General features: G+C 32.9%; 1 protein-coding gene across 2 annotated transcripts in view; it reads left to right on the top strand.

Annotated features, from left to right (window-relative positions):
- Window positions 1-5,908: 5,908 nt before the first annotated feature.
- The window catches only part of LOC120776002 (runt-related transcription factor 3), a 96,672-nt gene continuing 86,598 nt past the window's right edge, over window positions 5,909-15,982 (top strand). For both annotated transcript variants that reach the window (XM_040106435.1, XM_040106434.1), the window contains exon 1: window positions 5,909-6,239. The gene's annotated coding sequence lies outside the window, so the exon portion shown is untranslated. The remainder of the gene's footprint in view (window positions 6,240-15,982) is intronic.

Below are 15,982 nucleotides of genomic sequence, written 5' to 3'. Positions count from 1 at the left end.
AAAAAATGCAATAAATAAATTATGAAAAACAAATATTAAAGAATTAAAAGTGCATTAAATAATTTTTTTTTAATACATTAATAATTATACTTTAAATAGTAAAAAAATTCAATAAAAAAATTAAAAATCTTTTATTTGAAAAATAAAAGCAAACACTACTGTATTAAAATAGTAAAAATATATTAAAAAATAAATTTAAAAACAAATTTAAAAAAAAAATTTACAAAAAATATCAAAAATATAAAAAAAAGATACGAAAAAAAGATTTTAATAAAAAAAATTAAAAAAATAAAAAACAAATTTAAAAATAAAAGGAGTTCAAACAAAAATATTTAAAAAAATGGTCAAAAATATAAAAAAGTAATAAAAAAATATGAAAATCAAGACGAAACTCAGAAATAAATTTTAAAGTTGAAATAAAAATTCAATAAGAAATTAAAAAAAAAAGTATTTAAAAAAATATTTTAAAAAAATTATAAAAAATGAAAAACAATGATCACAAATGTGAAATGAAAATACAAAGAGTACAAAAAAATAAGAAACAATAAAGAAAAATTTAAATAAATAAAAAATAAATTTAAAAATAAAATAGTTTTATGAAAAACAGATATTGTTAAAAAAATGTAATAAAAAATTAAGCAAATACTAAGAAGCTCAAAACAAAACTCAGAATTAAATTATACTTTCAAAAGTTAAGAAAAAAATTAAAAACAAATATTTGAAAAATAAAAAAAATATATATTTTAAAAAAGTCTAAGAAAAATATTAAAAAAAAAATCACCAAAAAATGTGTAATGCAAAATGAATAAGAAAAGGAAAAAAAGAACAATTAAAAGAATGAAAAAAATGTATCAAAAATATTTCAAAAAAATTTTAATTGAAAAATAAAGAAAATTGTAAGCAAGTCAAAACGAAACTCAAAATTTTCATGAAAAAAATATTTTGTCATGTATGTTAAAATCAGTAATTTAAGCCAGATTTAATACTTTAAGTGAGTAATAAAGCTTTTATATAAAGATTTGTGCTATTATTTATTTTTTGGAATACAAATAAAAATTTTGAAATATGAGATTCGAAAAGAGCTACAAAATATTAAGGCTCATATGGGCAAGTCTATGTACTTTGCATTTAAAAATCAATTTTTTTTAATTGAGCACTGGATATAATTTTTTAAGTAATCTCATAAAAGGTTGTGCTGTTATTAAAAAACATTTTACTTTTGAAATTTGGTTGTTGGTTTTGAGCATTAAATTTTGAAAAAAAAAAATTTTTTGGCTGTTTAGCTTGTATTAATTTAGGTCATGCATGATTTTCTTAAAATCTGTAGAGATTCACATATAATATTCCCTTTCAAATTTAATAATTTTGTTATTTACTTTTTATTTTTTCAACGTCTCATTGATTTTTTCTCATTTTCAAAAATTCAGTTTTATAAAAGAATAGTTTTATTTCACTTCATAGCAAGTGGTCAAGTTGGCGTGGGCGTATGCGCAACTAGTGCAATGCGAGTCGCCGTTAGTGGTTACCATACTGTTATGGGTCGCGCCATAATTTTCGGTACAAATTATGTTTTTCTTTTCTTATGTGTTATTTTCTTTATAGCATAATTGTTTTTAAATTTTTTTGTTTTTTGTTTTTGCATTATATGTATTGTGATTCGTGCCAATGTACTTTCATGCAATAAAAGGTATTGATACCGATTATACTTCCAATATAACGTATGCTTCAGTCTAAGTGGTACAAATGTGACATATTCAGGGTGTACGAGGACAGTTTGGACAGTTCAATAGCACAGTGATTATTTGTAATTTTTAATTATTTATTTTTAAATTTCTTTGTGATCATTTTGACTGCGAAATTGCACTGAGCTATTTCAGAAAAATATTTATATGTGTGCGTGGCAATGAAATTATATGAATTTCTCGGCTTAATCATAATTTTTTTAGAAGCAAGTGGGTGTTAAGTGATTGATTGGATTTCTCTTGAAAAGCTGATACTCTCATGTACTCAGAGAGCGTCACACAACAAATTAATTGCCTTTATTTTGATTGCAGAGTTAGTCGTTAGAGAACTAAAGTGAATCGTTCCCACGTCACTCGGGTCTACGTAACCGGTACGGATCCGGATATTTGTCTGGCCAAGGACTATCAACTCAGCAGAATTCTGCCGCTACAACAGCAACAACAACAACAACAGAGCTAAAATGGCCATATAGTGTTTCTTGATAGCCTAAAAAATATTCACTTTTGCTGTATACATGTTCGTTTCACATGCTTTTGGACCGTGATAAAAGCTGCTTCGAAGCAAAAGGAGAATATTTTAACTAAAATAAATTGATTTTGTCGAAAAAACCATTTGTTCTGTTTTTTTAAGTCTTGTTTACTTTGGAATGCACCTTGTAAAGCCTAAACGCCATTGATTTTCGCTTTTTTTGTCATTCAGAAGTAGTCAATTTCATATAAACAGCTTCAACCTTATTATTATTTAATTTTTTGGCAACATAAAAAATATGACTAGATTAATTGTCCGATCTCCTATTCGAAAATCAGTCACATAACCCTTGCTAATATAATAAAAAATCTGTAAATTTTTATTATTTGAAAAAATATGCTCATAAATCATAGTTTCATGAAATTTATTAATTATATTTTACAATTAAACAGATTTTAAATGTATTGAAATTTACATAAAGAAAAATAAAAACAAAGAAATAAATTAAATTAAAATAAAACTCGTTGCCTAATGTTATCAAAATTATTTCTGGCCAATCGTACTCATACACTTACTCCACACTGTATGTGCTGAAAAATAATTGCGCTCATTTCGATATATGTATATGAGCATATATTTTGGCTGCTAAAGCATTGCATGCATGTATGTGCTACATAACGGTATATATGTATATGAAGTTTCCGCTTTATACAAGCATACATAGGAACAAAACACACACATGAGCATATATTATGTGTTGTATTTACATATATATGTACATATATATGTAGCATGTTTATCCATTCAAATAGCCGCTCATATTGCTAAGCGTATGAGCAACATATTCAATGCATTTTGCAATCGCTTCATTGCTGTTCACATTTGCCACCGTTATAGTACGTTAGTTTGCAGCGCATTGTTGTTGTATTACTGGCTGCGCTCTAGTGCTATCAACGCTGGCGTTTATGTTAATGAGCGTACGTTTATTAATGCGTCAATACATATGCATGAATATAGCCATCTCACTTGGCTACATTTGTATATGTGTAAGTATGCATGGGTGTGTGTGCGTTGCAACTACAAAAAGTGCCGTTATATATGGTATATGCATATATTTAGTAGTTGAGTGGAGGTGTATATATGTAAATATATGTGCATATGTATATATATACATATTTATATATGTGTGTGTGTCTGGAGGTTGGCCCATCCCACTGCTAGCATTTTCCAGCAACTATTTGCATCCCTATACATGTGTGTGTGTGTATTTATGTGTGTGCGCTTGCTGAAACTAGTTTCTATTGCTCAAACAACCACCGCAGCCGCTCATTAATACTCACATATATGTTTGTATGTGGTTGTGTTGTTGCTATTGTTCCTTTAGCTGTTAATGTTGTGAAATTTATGTGTTTTTGTATCGAAATAAACCTGATTTTATACTCAAATGAGTGAAATGTGAAAGCCACACAAAAATAGATGCTACTGTATACATACATATACACACATACATATGCATATGTGTACATATGTAAGACTTAAAAGTTGTTTGAAGCCGCTGCTGACGGCTGAGCATTGAATATATATATATATATATATACACTTATACAAATATGTATGTATGATAACAGCAGCATGTGTGTATGTGTGTTGCTTTGATCTATTACACATATGTACATATGTATATATTTGTACATATAATTACATATGCTGACATCATCTGTCGGGAAGGGGTTATTATCATCCTTTTTTGTTTTGTTTCGCTTTGACCGGCGCGCCGCAGCAGCGGAATTGTTGTATTTCCGCCTTTTATTTCATTTATTTTAAATTTATTTCACATTCATTTATTTGCATGAATGACCAACGCAACGAATGACCGCGCGGCTGGCTGATTACGCCTCATGCCACATGCAACATCTCCTTTGTGTGTTTTGCTTGCGCTCAGCGCGCGACTTTAATGATAATGAAATGAGGCGCGCACAGATTTGTGTTTGTTGTTGTTGTTAATTTTTAACCCCATTTCACCGTTACTTGACCAATTCATATATGGTTGCATTAAGTCTACAACTATGTAGCGCGTTGCATGCCAGTAAAGGCACTGAAGGCGCTGCGGTCAGGTTAGACGTTGTGTGCGGCGGAAGTGTTCAAGTTGTTGTACAACATGTCCTTGGTGTTGAGGACGCGTATATTGTGCGTTATTATTTTATACATACGCGAACGGTATATAGAACGGTCGCAAAGTTAAAGCGCAAAATATTAGATAAAGTTTAGAAGCGCGCAAAATTAAAACTAGTGCGCGTTACATAGCGCCGTGCCGCCAGCAAACGCGCTAACTTCTTACAATTCGTTTACTATATATAACATACAGCAGTAAGTAGCATAACGTTGCGCGCTATTAAGACGACCTACCAACGCGCCGCAATGTGGGTGACAGCATGTATATGGTTACGCTTCCGTTTCCGGCTCCATAACAAATAAAATACTAACTCAAGTGCGCTCAACGCTGCTCACACAGCAGCGCCAGCAACTGAGCAAGCCAAAGTGAGAGCTTAAATGAGCGCGCGCTTGTGTCCGCAAAGAACGCTCACATCAGCTTAGCTTGTGTCTGCAAGCAGCGCTCATATGAGCTTGTGCAGCGCTTGAGTAGCGCGTAACCCTTTCGTCACTTTGCAGACCTGCCGCTTGGCCCACGCACACAATGGACTCAAGCAGCAGAGAAAAGGACTCAAGCGCGCTGCTGACGCGGGCAGCAACAGCCAGCGCCACAACTCTCTGTTGCGCGCGCGTGCAACTCAGCGCCACAAACGCACAACATCACATGTATGTGTGTGCTTGTGTGCGCACATATGTACGCCTTCACTTAATAATGCGTTGCTGGCGGAAAATGAGGCGGAATTTTGTAAATTTTCAACTCAAAATTGTGTTGCCGTCGTGCGCTTATCACTATTTGCATTTCTGCCGTGCCACAGCAGTGTAGCCAGTCGACTATATTTCGTATTGCTAAATAGCGCTACAACGCGTTACGCGCGCCAACACGTTAACAGTATCAAATTAGTAGCAGTTCACAAAACATACGCTATGCAACGCTCTCCTCTAAACAACCGGAACTTGTGAACACCAACGCCAACACCGCAACTCAACGCCCAAAAATATCACGAAAATTTGCATACAACTCATTCCTTGTTGTTGTGGTTGTGTGTTGTTGTTGCCTGCAACGCCAACACCAACGCATCATTGCATTTGCAGCAGTGTTGCGGGCAGTGCATGACGTCGCGCGCGCCACACTCGTAACGCCACTCGTGCGGCCGGTAGTAGTTTTTGTCGCCGTCGTTGCTGGTGTTGCCATTAACGTGTTACCGTTTACCGTTTGCCGTTGGCGCTGTCTCGTTGTCGTCGTCGTCGTGGCATATGTCACTCGGTATTTTGACCACCAACTTGGCGGCCGCATTTCCGGCTCACAAATTTGCGTAATTTAAAGTTGCACTTTGCATCGCATCGAAAACAGCATCGTACGCGCGTTCCGCGGCATTAAAATCGCACCTTTGCAAAGTGCGTCTCGCTTTTCTCACGCGTGACCGCCGTTAATGCGTGTGCACTTTTGTTGACCAACTGACCAAAAGCGACCAGGTGGCAAGTGTAAAATTACAGGTTGCAAGTGGCAGATTTTTGTTGGTGGTGTCGCCGCGCTCTTGCATGCCATTTAGATTGTGGCAAATTCGCGTTTTCAAGTGCAGTGTAACCAGAATCAGTTCGACTGAAATTCGAGTGAAAATTTAATCGTGAATTTGTGCGTGGGAATTCTATAACAGTTTTGTGGCATAATTGTGAATAAAAAAAAAATAAGTACAAAATTACTTGTCGAAAATCTACTTTTGTTGTTGTTGGCGTGAGTTTGTAAAGTGTTGTGTAAAGGTGAAAAATTAGTCAACTTTCTATTTGCCGATGATGCTGAAATAAATATTTCTTCACAATATCCACATAAAAGCAGCCAGCCGAATTTAGTAAGCTCATAAAAAGTGTTTATCACAAATGTAAGTTCCAAGCAATGCTTTCTGACATAATTATTTCGCGCATATATTTGTGTTTGTCTAACAAGAAATGATCGACATATTTTCAAAATCCTTAAAATATTTCTATAATAATATAATATAATATATCGTATAATATCCTCCAGACAATTAAAAACTCTTCGATGCGCCTAACAGAAAATCTTTTCAAATTCGTCTTATAAAAAGTACGTGTACCACTTTAGTTTGGCAGGCAAAGCACTAGCTTAAGATTTTCTTTTTAGAAGTAAATATAAAATTATTGGATCCGCAAATGTGATCGAAGAGCAAATAAGTTTCTGTTCTAGTTTCTGTTTCTGTTTTTGATCTATATCCGGTACTAATAGAGCTCCCTTAGACACTGTGAAGAAATTTTTCTTCCTTTCTTTGAAGTACTAAATTATCGAATCTGCTACAACTATATACATAGTAAGGAAAGCAATATACTGATTTCAGCTTTTATTCACTCCATTTTATTAAACTATACGCAAATAATATTATAGCTCTTAAACCATTTGTGGATTGCCTTTTCCGAGTAAGAAAACTACTCGACATGTATAGATTTTTTTACAAATTTGGTTCAAAACTTATAAAAGCCTTTTTTAGAACAGAGATTTCGGCGATTTCGACCTCATATCTTCTCGTAGTTTTGTCAAAATAACAAGTGTGAAAAGAAAAATATCTAATGGCTACCTAAAAAACTGCTTTCAAAATATCTGTGCACCTTTTGACGCCGCCAAAATTGAGTGAGTAAAAAACTACCTGAATGAAAAAGGTTTCAATGCTACAAATCTAAACCTAAAAATATTTAAGGAAAGCCTTTTTGAAAGCATTATTTTAAAACCAGTATCTAAATGCGACAGAGTGACTCACCATGCCGCAAGACTTATAGAAGAATTTTTGCATTACAAATGTCGGACACTTTTCATATCATCGCTTATATAACGCTTAGATATAAAGCGTTTTGAGCCCATTAAACATATTTCAACTTCAAGCAATGATTTTTCGTCCTTCCATAAGTGTGAATATTGCAAAAAAAAACGAAGGAGGATGAATTTCTAAGGGGCTACATAGGTTTTCTCGGGTAAAAGGCAGCCTTCTTTCAAGAATTTTTTCTCATATAAAAATTAAATATTCTTTAAGAATTTTTTATTTTGTACAAACATACACTATCAACAAAGAAATTCTGAAATTTTTAGGAAAAAAGTATTTTAAACTTGGCCTCTGCGACGCCATTTCCGGTGACCCCTCGGAAAAAGATGCGCCCGCGTTGGCAGGTTAATTTCTTACAGGATCAGTTAAAGTGAAAAAATACATGTTTTAGTCAAATCCTTAACTTAGGACTTGGACGAAAGAAAAAAAAACTGAAAATCGGATTTTTGGTAGACATTTATACAAAAAAAAATGAAAATTTCTGTGCAAATTTTGCGACATTTTTTTTTCAAAAAAAAAAACCAAAGTAACCGCTTAAAATAACTAATATGATTTTTTCGTTATGCTGTTTTTGATAAAATTCTTCTAAATGCCAAACCTAAGTCTAACAGAGAGATTCACACTGCTACTATTTTTAGGTAGGTAGGCTAAACAACGCACCGAGACGCTCAGGGAATCATTGTGAAACCACCAGGAATTAGGCTACTCACGTTATTTTATATCCTTATTGAACCAATCTGTTCTTCTGAACAACAACAATACAAAAGTTATAATTTGTTTTTTTAATAATTTTCGTTTTAAAAATTCACGACAAATTTTATTTCTTGTTTAATACTTAAATATCTTGATCCTGTTGAACATATGTATGTCTGTGTCGAAATTTTAATTTTCTATGAAAATGAGCATTTTTTTATTCGTGCGACTTCACAAATTGGCATAACTTCTGCGGCAATATTTTAGTGTATTTTAAGAAACCAAACGTCGAAATCAAAGTGCCCTGAGATAAATAAATAAAAATTATCGATAAATGAAAAATGATTTTAATAATTTCATTTTTGCTTGAGAATATTTAATTAATTTTGAACTTTGGGGTAAAACTGCAATCCTTATAATTTCTACTCGTATTTAGTGGCTCTCTCTCTTAGTCTTTGGTGAAACTGATCTGGTAGCTATTTTGTATCATTTAAACTTTATTGGCGTGAGTGAAAAATTCAAGAAAAGAATTCAAGAAGTCATTCGAAGTTGGTAAAATAACTAATTCGTGGTTGGCCTCGGATCCTTAGAACAAACGTGTTAAAATTGAGTGAACTATGACTTGTTGCATATTTACTGCAATTTTATTACGACAAATTCGCAACTTTTGCACATTTTTTTCCTAAGTTTGTCCAGTGATATTGCCTACTTTTCACAACTCAGTTACTCATAACAATTGTTTCGGAAAATGTGTAAATGTGTAAACCATTGGCTTATTTAGACTATAAAATAAAAGTATAAAATAAATCAACGTATGTACTAAGAACGACGAAGCGATTGCCTTTTAATCCACCTACTAGTCATGAAAATGTAGTGAATATTTTTTCAAAGACTTCTAAAAAATAAGAAGTGACATTCCCTCTATTTTTATTTCTGTAAAACATTCCATTTCTATTTGATGTCTCTATTTCTCTAAAACAGTCATTCGTGAACGCCTTGGCATATATTAAATATTTGCCTTCGCTAGCATAACAGCTGAGCGCCAAGTTGTAGGCTTCATTTTTGATGTCAAATGTGAAAAGCACTTAATACAGAGCGGCGGCTTTGAAAAGTAATAATTTTCGGAAAAAGTTTTGCTAAACATACTTATTTCAATGCAGTTTCTTCTGGATAGTACAATGTTGCTGAGTATCTGTGTAAATAAGTTTGGTGAAAATGATTGGCTTTTAATATAATAAGAATATCATCGTCGCGACATAAACAAGTTTTTTTTTTACTTAAGAGAAAAAAAGCATAAATCATTTGTAGCAGAAAAGAGCATATTAAAAAAAAAGTATTAGCTTTTATTAAAAATATTTATGGGGTTTAGGTCATCGTACTTTATGTTTAAACCAGATGCTAAGGCTACCAGAGGCACCTAGATTAAAAAAATTGCTTTTCTATTTGTTGTAACGCTATTTCAAATAATATTAAACAATTTTGGGTTCATAAAAATAACTGTAAGTGTCATTTCAGAAACTTGAAAACAATTTTTGTTATTTACAAAGAGCAAGCTGTTAAGAACTGTATTGGCTATTGACTACGAATGAAAGGAGCTAACTAAAAGAAGTTTCGCAATGAAAATTTTCTATTAAACAAAAAAATTGCTGTTAATATATGTAGTTGTATGTGAGGGAATGGATGATGCCCAATGTAAACATTTGAAAAAAATGCAACAAAATTGCCATGTTCTGCTGAGCTTTCGATACGCTCGCAGCACCCATAGAGACCTGAAACTTGCATATTTTTGCAATTGTTCGCGGTTTTATTCAGATGGATGTTATATATAAAGAAATATATAAAAACAAAGCCAATTTGGGTGCTGTGAAAGACATTTATATTATCGCTACAAATTTTTTTAAAGAAATGTTTAAAATTTTCAATTAAATAAATAAAGAATTATAACAGCATTGTTTACGAGCTAACGCGAGTAGTGTTAATTCTTGTTTTGTGAAACAGTACAATTTTTAAAAGCACAATGGTATTTTATATTAATATATTTGAAAATATTCTGTGAAATTTTCATGAAGAAATGTTGAAAAATCCAGAAATTACCACAATTCCTTTGGGGCGTCTCGGAAAATAGTTCAATGGCGAAGGGGTCAGTTTGAAGGGGAAAGACGCGATTTTTTGAAAAAAAAACCTAATTTATTGTTGTAAAATGAAAAGTATTTTGAAGATGTTAACAGAACTCGCCAACGATAGCTGGTAAATAATCAAATGGCTAAAGAGCTGAAAATTTCGCAAAGTTCAATGCAACGACTGTTGAAAAATGAGCTAAAGGTCAAGCCTTACAAGTTCCAAAAAGGACACAATCTTACACCGCAGCAAAAAAAAGTTAGACTCGAAAGAGCGAAGGAGTTGTTACACTTGCACGAACGTTTCGAATTTCCGAACATTGTGTTTTCTGATGAGAAGAATTTCCCTATTGAGCAATTCATAAACTCTCAAAATGACCGTGTTTACTTGACCGAACGCACGTACGAGAATTTAAGCCTACGAATGGCCACCCGAAGTAATTTCCCATCGCAAGTTATGGTATGGGCTGCCGTGACCGCTGATGGGCGCTCTCCAGTCGTTTTCATCGAGCCTGGTGTCAAAGTAAATGCGACTTATTATCGTGAAAATATTTTGGAAGGTGCTTTAGAGCCGTGGGCACGTAAACACTTCGGCCGGAAAGAATGGACGTTCCAACAAGACTCGGCGGCGTCACATAAAGCGAGAATTAACCAAGAGTGGTTAAAAAATCATGTTCCACGCTTCATTTCGTCGACACAATGGCTTTCGAATTCACCAGACGCAAATCCGATGGACTTTTCCATCTGGTCCACTTTAGAGAGCAAGGTGCGTACTAAAAAATACACCAGTATGGATGCGCTCAAGAAAGCGATTGTACGTGAATGGGCCAAAATACCACAAGCTCACATTCGTGCAGCATGCAACTCGTTTTTTGACCGTTTGAGGGCCATAGTCAAGGCAAAAGGTGGCCATATCGAGCAAAAGTGAATTGTACTTTAAAATGTACTTTTAAATAAAGTGAATGGATTCTAAATTTTTGATTATTTTCATACTATTTTGTCATTGGAATCAATAAAAATATTATCAAACTAAAAAATTATAGTCGTTTGAATAGGTAACACTTCGAGTGGGTAACCCTGTAATAAAACATCTTTGTGGTATAGTATTACCGAATTAAAAAATTTTTTTAACAAAAAATTAATATATTTTTTAACAAAAAATATTTCATACTTTACGTATGTTTTCTGCAATTTATAATAACACAAGAAATGTCTTTTATATTAGGAATTGTAAATAAAACGCAAAATATTTAATTATTCATCAACATTTTCTCGCCTTCAAAGTAATCCCCACAACACGTAATATATGTATTTATGCCAACGATTTTTCCAGTCCTCGAAACACTTTTGTAAGCACTTTTTTGTCATCGCCTTCAGCTCCTTCCACGCATTTTGTTTTATCTCTTCGATCAACTGAAAATCGAGTTCCACGGAGCGGCAATTTTAGTTTGTAGAAAAAGAAAAAAATCACACGGAGCCAAATCTGATGAATACGGTGGTTGATCGACGATATCCATCGCGTTGTTGGCTTTAAATTTGGTCATAATCGTGACTTGATGCGCTGGTGCATTATCATCGTGTAAAGTCCATAAATTGTTCTTTCACGATTCCGATCGTTTTCGACGGTTGTTCTCACGCAAAAGCCTCAATACGGCTAAATAGAGCTATTTATTGACCGTCTGTCCTTCCGGAACAAATTCATGGTGCACCAAGTCACGAATATCGAACAAAACAATGAGCGTCCCTTTGATTTTTGAGTGGCTTTGTCGTGTTCTTTTTTTTTGGTTTCGACTCGTTTTTTGTCTCCATTCTGTTGATTGTTGACTTGTTTGCATGTCAAACTCATAAACCCATGCTTTATCAGCAGTTATAATGCTTTCCATGTGGGATCGGAGCTCGCACGATGAAACATGTTCAAAGAGACATGCTTTCTTTCACTCTTTAAAAAAAAAAAAAAATCAGCTTTATCTGAATGAGTTGAGCAAGAACGCGTTTCATACACGAAATATCCACTAAAGTCATTTAGATGGAGCAGGAGATGTCGAGCTCTCTTGCCATCTCACTAACACTTGTCTTACGATGTTAAAGTACCATTTCCTTCACTTTTATAATATTTTCATCAGTTGAAGAGGCCGTCCAGAACGAGGCATGTCTTCAACGATCTGCCAACCATCTGTGAAGGCTTTGTACCACTCGTAGGCTTGTGCTTTTGATAAAACTGAATCACTCTAAGCCTTTTCCAATATTTACAAGCAATCCGCTCATGAAATTTTGTTAGAAATACAAAATTTTTGACAAATTCTTTGTTCGATATTTTTATCCATTGTAAAAATCGCAACGCGTTACTGAGGTGTATCGAATTAAGCAGCGGCTGTAGACAAATTGTTGACAGATTGCGCTCATATTTGGCATATTAATTAAGGAGAGTCCTACCAACTTAGCAAGTACATTTTTTTGAAGCTGTAGCCGGGGAACTTAAATTATAATTTCAGGGTCCTTTATTTGACACAATATATATATCTATATTTAGATCACCATGATATGATGAGTCGTTTTGGTCATATCCATACGTGAATTTGTGCCTTAGTTTTTGAGATATCGATCAGAAATTTTGCATATGTTCCTTTCACCTCAAGAAGCACTCGATGTGCTGGAATGGCCGATTTTGTACTACTCTACCATATAGCTGTCATACAAACTGGTCGATAAAACTCAAGTCCTTTTGAAGAAAACTGTTATATTTGACTAGATATCGTTGTGAAATTCAGTATGGATTATTATCTAAGACAACCGTAAAATTTCCGAAGAAATCATTTAGATCAAACTAATATATCACACATCCGCTATACAAACTGTTCGCACAAAATTCAGTTCTTGTATTTATAAGCGAACTCATAACTTCGGTGCCGCGAAAGGAAACCTGTGTCATTGTTTTGCATTTATAAATAATTGTAAATTACATCTTTAATATATGTATATTATGTAACAATTGTAACAAATATGTTACGAATGCCAGAATATTTATGGAATTATATTTTTACACCGTAAGTTTTTGTGAATTTTATTTTTATTTACGCATTTTTATCTTCATTGCAATATTTACACAGCCACACAGCGCTTGCATACACTAAGTGCCACAAAAGTGTATTTTATTTGCTTGTTGCAACAATTAATGGCGAGTAAAATTCTTACATGAAATCGAAATAATAACAATAAATTGAAATTAAAACAAAATCGCAACGAAAACGCACCGAAATAGAGGAAAAAAGCCGAAGCGAAGGCAATTGTGAAAAAGTGAAACCTTGAAAATTGAAAAATTGCTGGCGCACCGCACTTATTTACCGCAAGTTTCACCGCGAAATTGATCATTCAATGGCTTACCGAGGGCAAATATCGGCAAGCAACTCGATAAAAAGCGCACTTCAACACAAGCGCAGCCAACGCGAACGCACACCAACACAAACATGTACTTGCAGCTCTAAGTGTGTGCTTGTGGCATTTGTAGCTGCTTGTGTACGTGTGCGTGAGTCATAAAGTTGTACAAAAAGCAAAACAATAACAAAAAACATGGAGTCACTTAAAAAAACATAAAAAAATTGAATTTCATATTCAAGTACAACAACAAAAACAGCGGCGGCGAGTTAACACCAACAATTGCGGAAAAAACGCAGAAATTTACATGCAAAAACAAAAACAGAAACAAAACGAACTAACCGAAATGAAATCGAGAAAAAATGCACAAGTGTACAGCAGTAATTTGGCATTGCGAGCCGAGCACTCCCCCCGCCGCCGCCACCCACGCGCCACCAGCGCCGCCATCAATCGTCACGGTCTACCTGCCGCCGCTTGACTGGCCAGCGCAGTTACTTCGCTCACCGCCTGTATATATACATATATTAGTGTGTGTGTGTGTGTCTGCTTATGTGTGCGTTGTGTTGGCCGCAGAGTAGGCCAGTTGTTGGTGTAATTTTTGTTTTGAAGTGGTCAACCAACTGAGCGACCACAAACGAAACAAAAACAGAAAAACTGGCGAATGCATAAAAACACACACATACTACAACAACAAAAACAGCAACGTTGAATAAATAATGAAAGTAAAAAACAATGCCGTTGTTTACAACTTCGCCGCGGCAACAACAACAAAAGCAACGGCGATAACAAACAAAGCAACGAGATAATTATGAAATTGTCATGGAATATAGGTCGTGTGTGCCTGATGCGAGGGCAAAAGCGCCTAAAAGCATGCCACGCACTGTAAACAAAACGATTGTTATTCAATTAGATTTGTGAGTTGAGTTTTTTTTATTGCGCAGAGTGGCCAAAGGTAGACCACATACTGTGTTTTATTAAAAAAAAATAAAAATTTTGAAAAAATCTATATATCACGGCAAAATTATTTCTACAAATTTTGATTTCGAAAGAATTGAACAAAAAAAATTTCTTTCGTTTTTTTTTCAGTTTTATTGAGAGTGTTACACCCAAAACATGCAATTTAATGTCTCTTTAAAAATTTTGTTTTTAATTTTTTATTTTCATAAAAATATTTTTCCTTTAAATCGCTTAAAAATATTTTAAAAAAATTAACTAAATTCGTAACCAATAAGATGCATCAAAAAATTCCAATTTTGAAAATTATTTGTGAGGGATTGCCTAAAAGTGTGCCAAACAAAGTGAACATTTTATGTTAATTTATTTAATGCATGGATTTTCAGAGTTGTTCACAGTTGAATGCTCCAAAGTGGATTAGATAATACGATCAGTTATTTTTTTGTTCAAATAATTGAATGAATGAAATGAGAATTTCATACTCTAAGGAACGTTTCTTGAACTAACGAAATAAAAAATATTTTTCGAAAATTTTTGACAAATTTAAAAATAATGCTCATGGAATGTATTAGAAAAATATAAGTTTTGAAAATGCTTAATCGAAAGTTTGAACATTTTTCTCTGCAAGCGCCTAAAGTTATGCTTGTGTTAAGAAAACATCTTCTTTTATTTATTTTGTTCTTGAATTTTTGGTTTAATTCACACAGGGGCACTTAAAAGTCGAATACATTTTACAAAAACAGCATAAACAAACCGATTTTCAGTTATTTATTATTAAAATTATTTAAAAAAATTAAAACTATTAATTAAATTAAAATTATTTATTAAAAATTTATTACTAATTTTTTAGGCATATTTATATTTTGAATAAAAAAATACTAAGCTTCAACAGGTTTATTCCGAGATTTAAATTTTTCGCAGGAAGACGCCTAAAAGTATGCTAAGAATTTTGAAAAAATTATAATTTAACATTTTTTTAATTTACATCTTCGTTTGCAAGCTAGTTCTTAAAATTTTTTTAACTTAGCGGAAAATAATTTTATGATTTTTAAAAATAAAATTATTCATTTAAAACATATGATTATATAATTCATTTTATTTTACAGAAAAGTGTTGAAAAATATTCTTGAGAAGTTTAAACACAAATATCTGCTGATAATACCTTTAAAAGATCTGAGTTTTAAAAAGTCTGAGCCGTGTGCCTTCGATTTTTTGCTGTAAAGCACCTAAAAGTATGCTAAGAATTATTAAAAATTATATTATATGCATTTTTAGATTTACCGTTGCATTTGCAAAATTGCTGTAGAAATATTGTTAACTTGAAGGAAAATAATTTTTTGACTTTTAAAAACTAATTTTTGCATAAGAAAAACTTTTGCTTATTTCCATAAAAAATATTTTTTTTACAGCAAAATGTTAAGAAATATTCTTGAGAAGTTTAAATACAAATGTATGCTAATGTTGTTAAAAAATCTGAATTTTGAAAATTTTTAAACGTATGCTTTTGATTTTGCAGTAAAACGCCTAAAAGTATGCTGAGGTACATAGATTGCTTAATTAATTGTGAAAGTTATTAAATAATTTAATATTTATAATGCAAATTAATTAATGATTACAAAAATAAACTAGAAAAATGTTTGTTGATACGCCTAAAGGTAT

Source organism: Bactrocera tryoni, chromosome 4, assembly GCF_016617805.1.
Source record: "Bactrocera tryoni isolate S06 chromosome 4, CSIRO_BtryS06_freeze2, whole genome shotgun sequence".
NCBI lineage: Eukaryota > Metazoa > Arthropoda > Insecta > Diptera > Tephritidae > Bactrocera > Bactrocera tryoni.
This window is presented reverse-complemented; position numbering and strand designations above follow the sequence as displayed.